Source organism: Puntigrus tetrazona, chromosome 6 (genome assembly GCF_018831695.1).
Source record: "Puntigrus tetrazona isolate hp1 chromosome 6, ASM1883169v1, whole genome shotgun sequence".
NCBI lineage: Eukaryota > Metazoa > Chordata > Actinopteri > Cypriniformes > Cyprinidae > Puntigrus > Puntigrus tetrazona.
This window is the reverse complement of record NC_056704.1, coordinates 6,930,324-6,944,040: the sequence shown is the minus strand read 5'-3', so window position 1 is coordinate 6,944,040 and position 13,717 is coordinate 6,930,324.

Sequence of the window (13,717 nt, the reverse complement as noted above, 5' to 3'; positions counted from 1 at the left end):
GTGTGTGTGTGTGTGCTACAAGCCTTGAGAGGACTATAAGTGACGTAGACACTCCATAAATGATCACCATGCGTAAAGCTTTACGTTACAATGATATACTATTTGCATACAGGCATTTTACTGTAATTATAACAACAATCACAATAGTTTCTATGGTTTCATTATGTGCTTGAATTCACAAATTCTATTTTTTTATTATTTGCACATTGTATTATACATGTAGCAGCAGCGGTGATGAGAGAATATTGGTCCTTAATTGTTGGTTAATTTCTAAATAATAAAAGCATAGCGCATTTTACTAATAACTACAAAATTTTTTGTGCTATATGTTACAAAAGATGCATCACCAAAGGCCAACTTGAGTGTTCTTCTCAATTGCGTCGCATTGTTAACTTTCATTACATATATTTTATTACAAACATACATGAAAATCAGATATTGAAGTTTCTTCTTAAACTGTACAACTTCGGAGGCTCTTGATATTCTGAAGAATATAAGTTTCGTTACCGTGTTCTGTCATTTTATCACATACCGAATACTTAATACATGGATTTATGCTCACCGTGACCCTGTCTGTTTAGTCATGCTCTGGCAAATTTTTCCATACATAAAGCTGAACTGTTTTACTCAAGGCCTCTAAATTCATAACGCATTGATTATCCTTGTTAACTGTTTGACATGCAGACATCAGCCATACATATGCAACATCACCACAGAGCATAGCACACACATGGCGCCTGTAAAGCAAGGCTGCCTCGATAGAAAAAGGTAACCTCTGTATCAGAAATGTTGATTCAATTATTTACGCGACCACAAAGATCGCATTGTTGCAACATATAATTAGGATTAAGAATTTTCACCAGGTTTTCTGCATGTGAAAGCAACCCTTAAGATTTCTCACTGCCGTGACTCACAGACATCTGAAAGGGAGACAATATGACAACGACGTCATATTATAAAAGGTCTGACATTTGAGATGATCAGAGAGAGGTCTATTAACGAGTCTCTCTGTAGCACTTATGATCATATAGCGTGTGGAGTGAGTATAACCAAATCAGACCAAAAGGTCAAAAATGCAAAAGGTTGCATGGTTTTAACAAATATCAGGAAACTGATGACAGGATCCTGTAGCAAGACACACAGATCTGAACTCAGTTGAGAAAATGTGCTGCAGGTCAGTCACCTGACAGGTTAAGATTAAGATTTTCTCGATGTATGAGCTTCTAACTTCTTCTTACAGAATCTAATTTACTTGAAAACTGAATGAACTTTGTTTTAAGCACATTTTAATTGCCAGATGGTTGTGACTATAATGATAATAAGAACATCACATAGTTTGTTAACATTTGTAGCCGCAATAAAATGCTGCAGTAAACCCTTCATAAAACACAAAAAGTTTTTTTTTTTCATTTTTTTAAGAAACCAAAGTTCTGTACTGTCTGTTTGTGCAGTGTAGTTTATCCCCTAACTAATGGAAGCTTCCTCCACATAAAAAGGCCAAAAAAGGCAAGAAATAAAGTAACATTGTGAGATATAAATTCAGTTGTGACAGACACAACTATAGATATGAGTTATAGAAATAAAGAAATTAGGTCACAATCACAAGAAACAACAAATGATACAATTCCATAACTAATATATAAATAAATAAATAAAAGTTATTTTAACTGTCAAAGAAAAAGGTAAAGGCAGATTTTTTTTCAGATAAATAATATTATTATTGGAAGATATAATGTTGTAAAACCTTTAAAAAAAAAAAGAAAAGAGCAGAAACACAGAGTAGACACAGACTGTGATTTAATCTATGAGACAAACAAAATCCATATTTATTTAAAAAACCTTTGCATTGAGCACACAGGCTCTTCAACGATGATCACATACTATGCAAATGCTTTTTAAAATTTTTGTTGCCAACTTTACATTTAAGAGTTGGTTTCGCATCTTTTAGTCGAGCACCCATTTGAGATTGATGTGCGTGCTTTAGCTGGCTTTTACACAAAATCAAAGAGATAAACAACATGACCAAGTGTACATATGACCATCATGAACTTTTCAAACAATAAAAAATGAAATGATGATGTTATAGATCTGTTTTTTTTCTATTGTATTCCTGAAAATAAATTTTAGGTACACTTATTCCATCCCTCTTGAAGGACCAGCTCATAACCAGTTTATAACCAGCTTTATTCGCTTGTGACCAGCTTAAACCAGTAGCTATGCTTCGAAATGTACCTAACCAGCATATGCTGCTTTTTTTCAACAGGGAAGTTGCTAGCAGGAACGAAGGTTGAGGTTGAGGTGAAACCGTTTTTCTCAGATTGTTGCTCAACCAGAGTGTGTGAGGGGGTGGCTCATGTCTTGAGGGTGACAGCAGAACCTGTCATGACTCAAACGAGAGAGGATATTGGGGTATCGACCCTTTAAGTGAACTGTGTATCGACGTATTCATATATCTCCAGCGGTATTATGTTGAGGTCGATGAGAACTGAAATATGAAGAGCTGGCAAACATATTCCTTTACAGAGATTATTCCATTGTCAGTTTCTACTGGGTGACCAACAGATGACACAATAACACACACACACACACACACACACATATATATATATATATATATATATATATATATATATATATATATATATATATATATATATATATATATATATATATATAAACATACTAGTTAATTGCTTATATTTATTAGAAATGAATTGCAATCAATAATTATCATTCCCAACTAACAGAAAAGTTTTTAAATATACTTTTATACAGCAATACATTCAATATTTAAATAAATGTGCAAACAACATAAAGACAGTACATTTTTAATATTTGTATGATGGCATCTTTTTGCTCTGATGCTGGAATAGTTTTTCCCCCTAAAAGCTATTTAATCATTGATTAGCCACTAAATATTGCAAAGTCATCAATTTTATTTAAAATAACTTATAGTTTAAGTGAACTTAAAGCAACCTTCACATAAAACAATTATCTATACAACCCCCTCTCCATTTATTTAACCGCTGACTATAGCCATTCAACATTACAGTATAATTAAATCTTAACATTTAGACTTAAAAAAGAACTTCATATTTAAGTGAAACACCCTTCACATATAAACCTATTATAATACATTTCATGTTTACATGCAGAAATATACAGAAAATGAACTTGAAGCTATCAAACACATTCTAAATTAAATATAGATAGATCCTTAAAGCTATAAAAGATTAATAGACATCACATCATGTAGTTATTATAGGTTATTTTTGTTGCGTAATTGCGTTAAACATGTATAGCTGAAAAAATAATCGCATGCGTTAACGTGCTAATTTATTATTATTATAACTATTATATTTTTCTTTTAACATAATGAAAATAGAGAAAATTGCCATTTTTTGTTTTGTTAATGAATATTATTACTGTCCTTTGGGTGATATAAGCCACACGTTTTTCTGAAAGGGGACAACATGTATTACAATCAAGCTGCACAAAATTATTCAGAATTACAGACATTCAGAACACATCTCTTCAGATGACTATGTTTTTATATTGAATGAATGGAAGACCTATTTGTGTCATGATTATAAGTAATCATCGTTGGTTTGGATAGAATATCCCTACAATGTTGTTACACAGCTGTTACATCTCAGGGTGTCATTTAAAAGTTGTTTGATTAGCCGGCTGAACTTGTCTTGATATCAAATCAAGACATTCTTTGAGTCCCTGAAGTGTCCTGCCTTGCCAACGGCTCCTGGGGTTTAAATCCAAATCTTCAGGAACTCTGTGACCCGTGTGCTGAAGGCTAATTAAAATGAATCTCTGTGGAAGCTCGGCGAGGGATCGGTTCACCATCAGAGATGCAAGATCCTGCAAACAAATAAAGATTCACACTACTAGGAAGCACAAAGAGTGTCTACAGGCAGCCACAGATGACCATGAACCTAGCTGACCCAACTATATTGGAAAAGTAAAGAAGCGTTCATACCAGAAACCCTGAACGCCGTTATATTACATTTTAAGTGAATTTTGCGATAAGATGTCAGTGTCACTTTATGTCATGGTAGCATGACCAGGAATTTATTTTACTTATAATAAAGGCTTCTTGTCACTACAGCAAAGTTTTCTTTCATAATAAAACACCTGAGATATCTGCCCTCAGACTTTTTATTTATAGATATCCTCGAGGCCAGCATAACGTCAAAAAAAAAAAAAAATCTTCTCCTGTTTCTACTGTAGCCTACAATTAGGCACAATAGTGTTTTGCTTTTCCCTGTTGCTGTAGGTTGCGAAGAAGTAATAACAAAAAAATCATTTACAGTTTCAAAGAAGATATAAATAATTACTTGACGATACTTTGGTATTGGCGTGAAACTATAGACACCGTGGATGGAAAGATGTTAATCATTTTGGGGATTTTCAGATATTTGTTTGCCCTTCTGTAACACATAATGCAGTTTTCTGACACACACACACACACACACACACACACTACATGAGGATGTCATTCATGCACTCTTAAAAATAAAGATGCTTCATGGTGCGAAGGAAAAGAACATTTCTGTTTCACAAAAGGTTCTTTGTGGCAAAAGAAGTGGTTCTTTAAAGAGTCAATGACTGATCTTTGTGGAAGAAAAATAGTTCTACTATGGCGTGTGTTTCTCAAGCCTGGTCCTGGGCACATCGCAATAATAGCAAAGCACTTTTTAAGCACCTTTATTTTTAAGGCGTACTGTGCAAAGATCTGAAGGCATAAATGTTTCTAACAGATATGGGGAAATATATTCCATTTGAATTATTCAGCAAAATGAGTTGAACCTATAGGTTGAGTCTACATGAAACATTTGGAGGGCCTGAGGCGGTAGACTTGGTAGGATGTTGGGATTTGCCAGTGGGCAGAGAAGTGGATGCACATGTAGCCGTAAAAGCAGTTTATTTAAGGAAATCATTTTTGCTCCTTTGATCCATGTTCTTTGGTCTATCAAATATAGCTAAAGGGATAACTAGGTCACACCTGGCGGTCTTACCCAGAACCACCTGGACAAAAGCAGCCATCCAAATTTGTTGATGCTGCATGTGTTTTGATTTTCAGAGAGACTTTTTCAGGTTCTTGTGATATGCTACAAAGGAAATTAAGTCATTTCTATCATACTCTGACCAAGGTTGCTTATTCTTTAAATGCTCGGAGGATCCAAAGACAAGCCTGTCCTACATTTGAAAACAGGCCGCTTGGTGTATGCTTCAGGTTAGAAGTATATAGAGACATTTTGAGTATCCTGACAAGGATAATAAATCATCAATCATGTTAATTCTTAATTAGCCGTCACGAGGCTTCCACTCCTTAGGAACAACACAGCTGAGGACACCAATATACACTCACGAAATAATGAAGCCCATTTTTGCATAAATGATTATAGAATTGGTCTGTTTCCTATTAACTTGTTTGTCACTTTAACAAATGTTTGGTGTATTTTGCAGTTGTGGTACTGATGAGGTTTAATGAAATTCCTTTGACTATACTCATTAAAATCATCCTGTCAAGCATGAATCAGCATAAATATTTTTTTGTTTTTGGCCAAACAATCAAGAGACTATGGAGTTGCCTGTAAAGATGCTGCAGAGATACAATAATACAATCTTTATTCTGAGATTACATATCTAAAAATGCACTCATTCATGTTTCAGTTGGAGTTTCTTTGTTTGTGCCCACAATAAGTTAGTTTGGAGTCTGCTTTTTCTGCCTTTTCTGGTATTACACTCTTTTTCCATCTTTTCCAAACAAAAACAAACAAACATAAAATAAATAAATAAAATTATATATATATATATATATATATATATATATATATATATATATATATATATATATATATATATATATATATATATATATATATATATATATATAATACAAATTCCCACCAGTGCATTTTGATGTATTTGTATGTTTTAGCAATCTGTTTTGTTAATGACAGCGGTGTAAATAACAATTATTTTATGATTTTAAAGATTGCATTTCAAAGTTTGCATTTAATGTGCATTTACTTAAGTATTTAAATTTTGATGAACAAATGGGTAAAATATTCTTAAAAGTTAAATAAATATCTCAAATAAATATTCAAACAGAAGAGCAAAGACAGTAATGACAGAGGCAGAGACACATTTGGAGGTAATAATCATAAACAAAGAGAAAGCTATAAAATATTTATTATAATATTTATGGGATGTATATATAATGCTAAACAAAAACAGTAGACTAATAATTTACTGTTTGCTTGCAAAAAGTTGCAATTCAAATATATGATTAAAATATATTTTTGAACAACTGATCACCTACAATCAGCTGTTTATCCTCAAATGCTGAAAACAAAAATTGATTTAAAGCGAAAAGTGTAATTTGTCATCATTAGGAGTCATGTTGTTCCCAAGCGTGTACATTTTTTTCTAATGTTAAACATAAGAATATATTTGGAAGAATGCTGGTAATCAAACCGTTTCCTAACTATCTCCATTAACTTCCATTGTATATCCATGGGAGTCAATAGTGACTTCATGAAAAAACATAATAAAAAAACTTGGTGGGTAAATGATGACAAAATTGTCATTTTGGGGGCAAACTATTCCTTTAAGAAAGGTATTTGTATTGCCGATGCTCTTGATAGTATTTGGCGATACTAACCGTGACACGCTCCATTACAAACAATATCATTTATTTTACTTTTAAGTTTATTCTACATGAATTTGGGAAATACTCCGAAATATGTTTGTGTGGGGCTCATTTACGACTTTAATGTGAACAAAACGGCCCAAAAGGACAGAATCAACTGAATTACCCAAACCCTGTGTGTCCGTGATCAGTCACCTCATGGGGAGTTGTTCTATCCAGTCTTTTGTGTAAAGTGGAATCTGCTGTCTCTATGTAGTCCCGGTGTTGTTTTTCTATGTCAGACTCTAATAAGCAGAACAAATCTTGCGTCAAGACAAAACACTGTGCGATAATCAGAAACATAAACTCTTTCTTGCTGTCTCTAATTACAATCAAGAGCATTTTATTACATGTAAAATGCGTCATCGATACATTCATAGGTCTTATGGCCAAAGGACCTTTTCCATCACTTCACCACTATCATTAGTGCAGTATGATAATTTGACTAATTTGGCATGGCTGTCCATCATATCATCTGGATGTGACCGTAAGGAGAGCGCACAGAGTCTAGCTGGCACCCAGTTGCTGATCTTTCCCGACATCTCCTCAGAACCCCGCTGTGTTCCAGACCCTCTGCAAGGCGGGTCTCTGGCCTGTCATTTCTAGGAATTTCTTATGAATTTCTTTCTGCTGACAATAGCACAACATAACAAGACCAAATCAGCACACTCACGTCATGTTAGCTAGTTTCAGTCGTGGAGAAACTGACATTTAAATGTTAGGTCCATTGATTGAAGTCTGCCACGAATTGAAGATCATGTCTGGCTGTCACAATTTTCTGTAAACACGTGGTACCTTGATGTATTGAATTGCCCTATTTTGTTCATTGCTATCCAAGGACTGCTTCTTGGCTCACCAAATATCAGCAAGTACACAGTATGTAACATTTGCATTTTGGAAATGTAAAACCTGCACATTTATCTGTCTGTTCGTTTATTTGTACTGTTCCAAGAGGGTTTAAAAATTAAATCTGAACCACATGCTGCTGCAGATCAAGCTGCTTTGAGGATGTAATGCTTATAAAATACATTTGGTAACACAGCAAATCTAGACAGGTGGAGCTGGGGGAAGTGGAGGGTTCAAAGGAACTCTGAGAGCAACCTGAGAGGGCTGAAGTCCAAAATATTGTAGAAAATGTTACACATTTTTAGCTTGCACTATAAAGACACAGAAGCAAAACACATATCAGGGTATTTAATGTCGCCAAAAGCATGTCTTAAGCATGTCTGTGCTGTTAGTGCCCGCACCTGATTATCATCAACCCTGCTCTAATTTGCACTGCTTTTGGTGGTATTTATGATCTGGCTTAATCCGTGTTCCTTCATTTTCACATTGTCAGTAAATCACCTGCACAGCTTCACGTTCCCGTCTGTGCTGTTTTGGGATTGCAGTCTCATGCTAATCTGTTTCGTAAATCTTGTCACAGATGTCTGAAATTCAAGAATGATCTCTTAAACCACTTTTATTTAATCCCCTTACTTCACAGGGATGTAGTTTATTCTGAAAGAGCCCATACAATTAATTCACAGCTCTGAAAGAAATACGCGTCAGCAAAAGCAACAAAACACAAAGAAAACAAAAGAGCACGATGTGTAACAGGTGCTTTAGGAAAGCCACTAAGACATTGTTTTCTCTAATTAAAAATACGCTTTTCTGAGGCAATTTAAGGATTCTTTTATATACCTCGATAAATCCCTTTATAAGAATGATTAAAATAGCCTGATGTGTGGTTTCTTTTATAGCTGGTTCACTCTTTTTCACGCTTGCCTTCACGATCTGCTACGGGAAGAGTGTGAGGGCAGAAATATGTTGGCTAATTCAATTGCTTGGGGGATGCAGCTGGGTGCCGCCCAGAATGCTACGCTCAGTTGGACCGAAGACACACACGGTCCCTCCCGGTGCTTCAAAACAGCAGATAAGCCAAAAGTTCTCGAAGCTCCCGTGCACTCTGCCCTCTGCAACTTCTGGGAACACGATTTCCCAAAAGAAATATTCAGAACACTCTGCTTTGTGATGTGCAAGGGGGGAAAACGATTTGTTGGCGATACTGTGTGCTTTTTCAGAAGCCCTTTCTAGTAGATTTTGAGAAAGACGGGCTTATAACTTTCTCTGACAGTACACCGTTTATACGCTATGTGAACTTCCTGAAAAGGAATTAATAAGCGCACATTAATAAATTCACAACGTAAGACAGAGGTGTGAAGTGTGAGGTGATGGCATGGGGGATGGAAATCGTATGGCTGCTTGCTGAGTCTAAGAGATATTATATAACCTAGTGATACCATACAGATGATCCCCCGCTTGCACAGGCACCAGTGCTGCTCCTGCCCCCACGCTAACGCAGTCGGAGCCATCCAACCGCAGGGAGTAGGATGAGCTTTAATTGAGCTTGGCGTCATCTTGAACCTCTTATTTTTCTGCGAAACACTGCCAAGCTGCATCCAGCTCGGAGAAGATATTTCTGGTTTCTCACTCACATTTTGACAGGGTGACTTTGGCAAGTCTCGTTGTGCTCATCTGATAGGAATCTACGCTGACAATTATAACGGGGTCACTTTGCTAAATTGACACATTCCAGGACACAGTTGTGGCTGATGATGAATATTTGGCACAGCTGTAATGGACATGTGCATCATATGGCGTACTTTGGCCTGAAGTGAAAGTAGCTCTCCCATATGTGCAATATCTCCTGAGGGCTGAGGCAAATTGGTTTGGTAATACAGTAAATATTACCGTGATTTTATTCATTTACAGGTTGCAGTGCGTCCAATATTTGCAGGAGCTCGAATTCGAAAGCACGCTTTTGGGAGACTAACTGTTGCTTTAACCCAGATAGCCCACATAATTATTTGGTTCATTATTAATGTTTTCAACCCAAAAGACCTGTCACTTGCCACAGGTGTGTCTAAGTACAAATTACAGGAGCATCACATGCTTGAAATTTTACAATTTTGACAAGGTGCCAATAATTCATCAATATTTTTCAAGTTGGACTTTTCTTCTCTTCTCTTCCATTTGTGTGTGTGTTTTATTCATGTAATAATCATGTAATATTCAGGTCATGTAATATTCAAGTAGAAAGATATGCTTTTATTATGCTAAAGGGAGACAAATGTGCCATTTATGAAATAGTTTGGGCTTACAAAGCCCTTTTTCAGTCTGCAGTAAAGGAAGTTCAGTCATGCTTTTTGATCAAAGGGTTAGTAAGGTCATTTATTTTTCCTGTTCATTTACACAATTCCCATTTATTTTCAAGGACGTATGAAAAAATTGTTTTAGCTTATTAGCAAATAAGAATGAATTAAAATGTCTGTTAAATAACTATTTTTTAGTGAAAATTGATTAGTTCATTCAGTTGCTTGGTACCACTGGCAAAGTCAGAGATCTTTTGTATTTGGTGAAACTGTATGGACTTCTAATTATTGTCTCCTTTCAAGGTTATTTCAAAATATACTAAGACAAGCTGCAAGACCATAATTGAAAGTAGTTACATTACAGTCAAGCTGATATTATGAAAGAAAAAAAGTTAATACACTGCTGTCAGGATAGGAGCCAGGCTGAGCCCAAACACGTATTTATTGAACAGATTGCGAACGGAAGAAAAGAAGAGGTTTACATGAGATGATGACAGTTCCTCTCCCAGGGATATTCGGTGATCTAGGAAAATGCGAAGCACATACTACTAATCGTGACAGGTATGTATGATGGTATAATTAAACTCAGGATATTAACATTATATCATCACAAAAAACTATGTATTCTTTTTAGGCAAAAGCATTTGCATATTAATGATGCTGCTTGATTTGCTACACAGAATAATGCATATGCAATGATGGACTAGACTTGTACGTTATCTCTCACAGAACAGGTAATGAATAGCTATAGATTTGTCCTCAGGGTACACGGGCTGCATGGTCTCTCGGTAGAAATGGTTGAAGCCTTTGAAGAACTCATGGTTATTCCACTCATAGCCAGAAGCTCTGAGGTGTGTTTTATGGAGATGTGTTGTTTTATATGTAAGGATGTATACCATCAGATCAAAGAATCAGCGTTTGGATAATGGATAATTTATTTCAGGCGCCCCTTTAGAAAATCTTTTTCTTTTTTTGTTCTAAAAGCAGACAGTTAATTTTAACTTTCAAAAGATGCTATTTCAAAGCTATTTCAAACTCGTCACCGTCTGTTATTATATTTTAATCTGTGATTTTCTTTGTTCAGAAATGAAAGATGTGCACTACTGGCATCTCAAACATATATATATATATATATATACTCACTGATGTAGCCTTCAGTTAGCACGTGTATAGTTTAAATAAATCATTTTCCGTTTTCTTAATATGAAAGATTGTCCTGACTCCTATGACATGATGCAAATACATTTACTAAATCAGTAAGTTATGAGTCACTTCAATCAAACAAAGGTCCAAATGCATTCAGAACAATGTGATGGTTTTGCCCTTTTTATTACATTGCAGCTATCTCTTGACCTGCACTTTGGGTAAAATAATGTGGAAAGTGCTATGTTTCAAACTGTGTACATTAAAAACAGTGTGATAGGAAATAAAGTTTCTTTTCTCAGTTTGAGATTTTATAAGTTAAATGGAGTTGCACTGAACACCGTAGCATCCACTTTATTTTCTCTTACATCTACAGATAAACAAACAGCACCGCTTCACTGTAAAAACAGCAACCAGAACCTGACAGAATTTATTAATAACTCTTCATATTTTTATTCTGAGGGTTCAGCACTCTGTTTAGTGTCCATTGTAAGCTCGTTTTGAATAATTGTGATAAATAAGCAATCACCCTGTTGTGCAGCTAAACTGAACGTCCTAGTAGCGGTTTATTTAAAAATGGGAAATATATGGCGCCGACCATTAATCAAACCTGACATCCGCTCAAACTATTTAAACACGTATTAATAATGTGTGCACCCAGTCAGCATAGGACTACATGTAATTGCATAATACTATGTAGTAATCTTTGCATAACAGTCCATTATAATAAATAATAAAAAATATCTGCATGTGCTCTTTGTGATTTTCTAATGACGCCTAATGGTTCCATTACAGTAACCATTACTGGCTCATGAATTTTAATGTATAAAATGTGAACAACTAATCCCACACACATAAGCCTTCTTCATCACCAAAAGCTCTCAACATGACGATAATTTCAATCCCGACGATTTCAATCCTTTTAAACCTTAAACAATACCAGTAATCTAAATTTCTGTCTAGCTGAATGTATCTAGGCTTTCCTCAAACGAGAGTCAGGATAGCTCTGAATCTAGACAAAGGGAAAATTGTGCTGCATTTTTGGCCTGGTTGGAAAAATAGAAAAAAAAACCCTCTGTTTTTGACAGAGTCGGACATGGTGGTTAGAGATCTGTATTTTGTATTTTTTTTTCAGTTTTTTTTGATTCCTTTACTTGTTGGTCTGGCCAAAAGAGTGAGAATATAAACCCCATCGCAATAGATTTTTTACTCATCGAAATAATAAGCCCTTGTCAAAGTAGCGTTCTTATGGTGCCAACAAGAAAGCTGCTACTTTACACAAACATTTCAAGAGAAGCGTGGGTACATAAACAGTTACCACTGTATACTGAGCTAAGAAAAATAGGGACAACAAAAGGCAAAGAAACGGGGAGAAAACAATACGTGCACCAATCGATAGCAGTTATTTCAGATGGTCATATTGTGCATATAACATCTTTAACAACGTGTGCAGTAATTCACATATTCGACAGACCCATCAATTGAAATTTTAATCAATTGAAACACATTATTTTGTGTCTGCAATGCAATTCAGTAATGTAAAGGACAATTACATGTCACACAAAAGTATGCTTATGGCTTGTTTTTTTGTATTATGCATTACTTTCATATGTGTAAAGAAAGGCCTTTTCTGCATACATGCGATAGTGTGAAACTAAAGCGGTTTTTCTAAGGTGCTCTGAGTAAGAACATCTGCAAAACGGCTTGAATGTCAATATAAATGTGCCTCGAAAAATACAGAGAAATTTGCTTTCACTTTAATGGATAAGTCTTCTCGATTTGTCAATGTATCATTTACCTGGATTGGAGAGAAATCCGTAGGAAAAATGTTGCTGTCATATTTTATGTACCTTTCTTAGAGTGTGTCCTAAACCCATTACCCGCGATAACATTTATCAATGTTTTTTAAAATCATAATGACGTTCTTACATTTCTAACACTGTCGATATGAAACACAATGAATAAATATCAGACAACTGCTTACTCCATCAAAGTACTCCTTAGAGAGAGAAAACCTTTAGAATAAATTGGAATGCCTTTCAAACTCATCGCCTGACATTATAGATGCTCTTGTGTCTGGATGGAGTAAATCCCCAAAGTAAAAATCCATCCCAGAACAGTTGAAACACCTGTATCAGTATTCATTTCCCTTTTTAAAAGGCCCTTTATACATTTTGGAGAATTTGGAGTCTTCCATGCAGTGTGTAACTGAAGTGAATAAAAGCATCCTGCAAAGTTTGAAATCTGAAAGTGCTCAGTGTATACATTTATTGTCAATTAAAATTAATAATAATAATAATAATAATAATAAAATGACTGTATCTGTTATTTTAATCTCAAAAATATATTCCATTTCTTCTACAGTTGCAACTAGAGTTTGCATGTAAACAATAAAAGAAAGAAAAATATTTTATGTTTAGATATATATTGTTTGTTTGTCTGTTTATTAAGGACATGGAAAGTGTTGATTTACACCGTCACTGACATTATCAGAGCATGAGAGATGTGAAGGAGTTTACTACACGTTCACCTGCCGCAAGCTCCCTGAGGACATGCCAGTGTGTTTCTATCAACTGTTACCTTTCCATGAATCCATCTAAAGGCCGGAGATGACGGCATGCTGGCATGTCTAGTGACAGCGGGGATCCAGAACATGGCTTTTGCATTACAGAGAGGAGCTGTTATTCTTCACACCAGAATTTGGGAGAAGTCTGATGTCGATGTTTCCGGG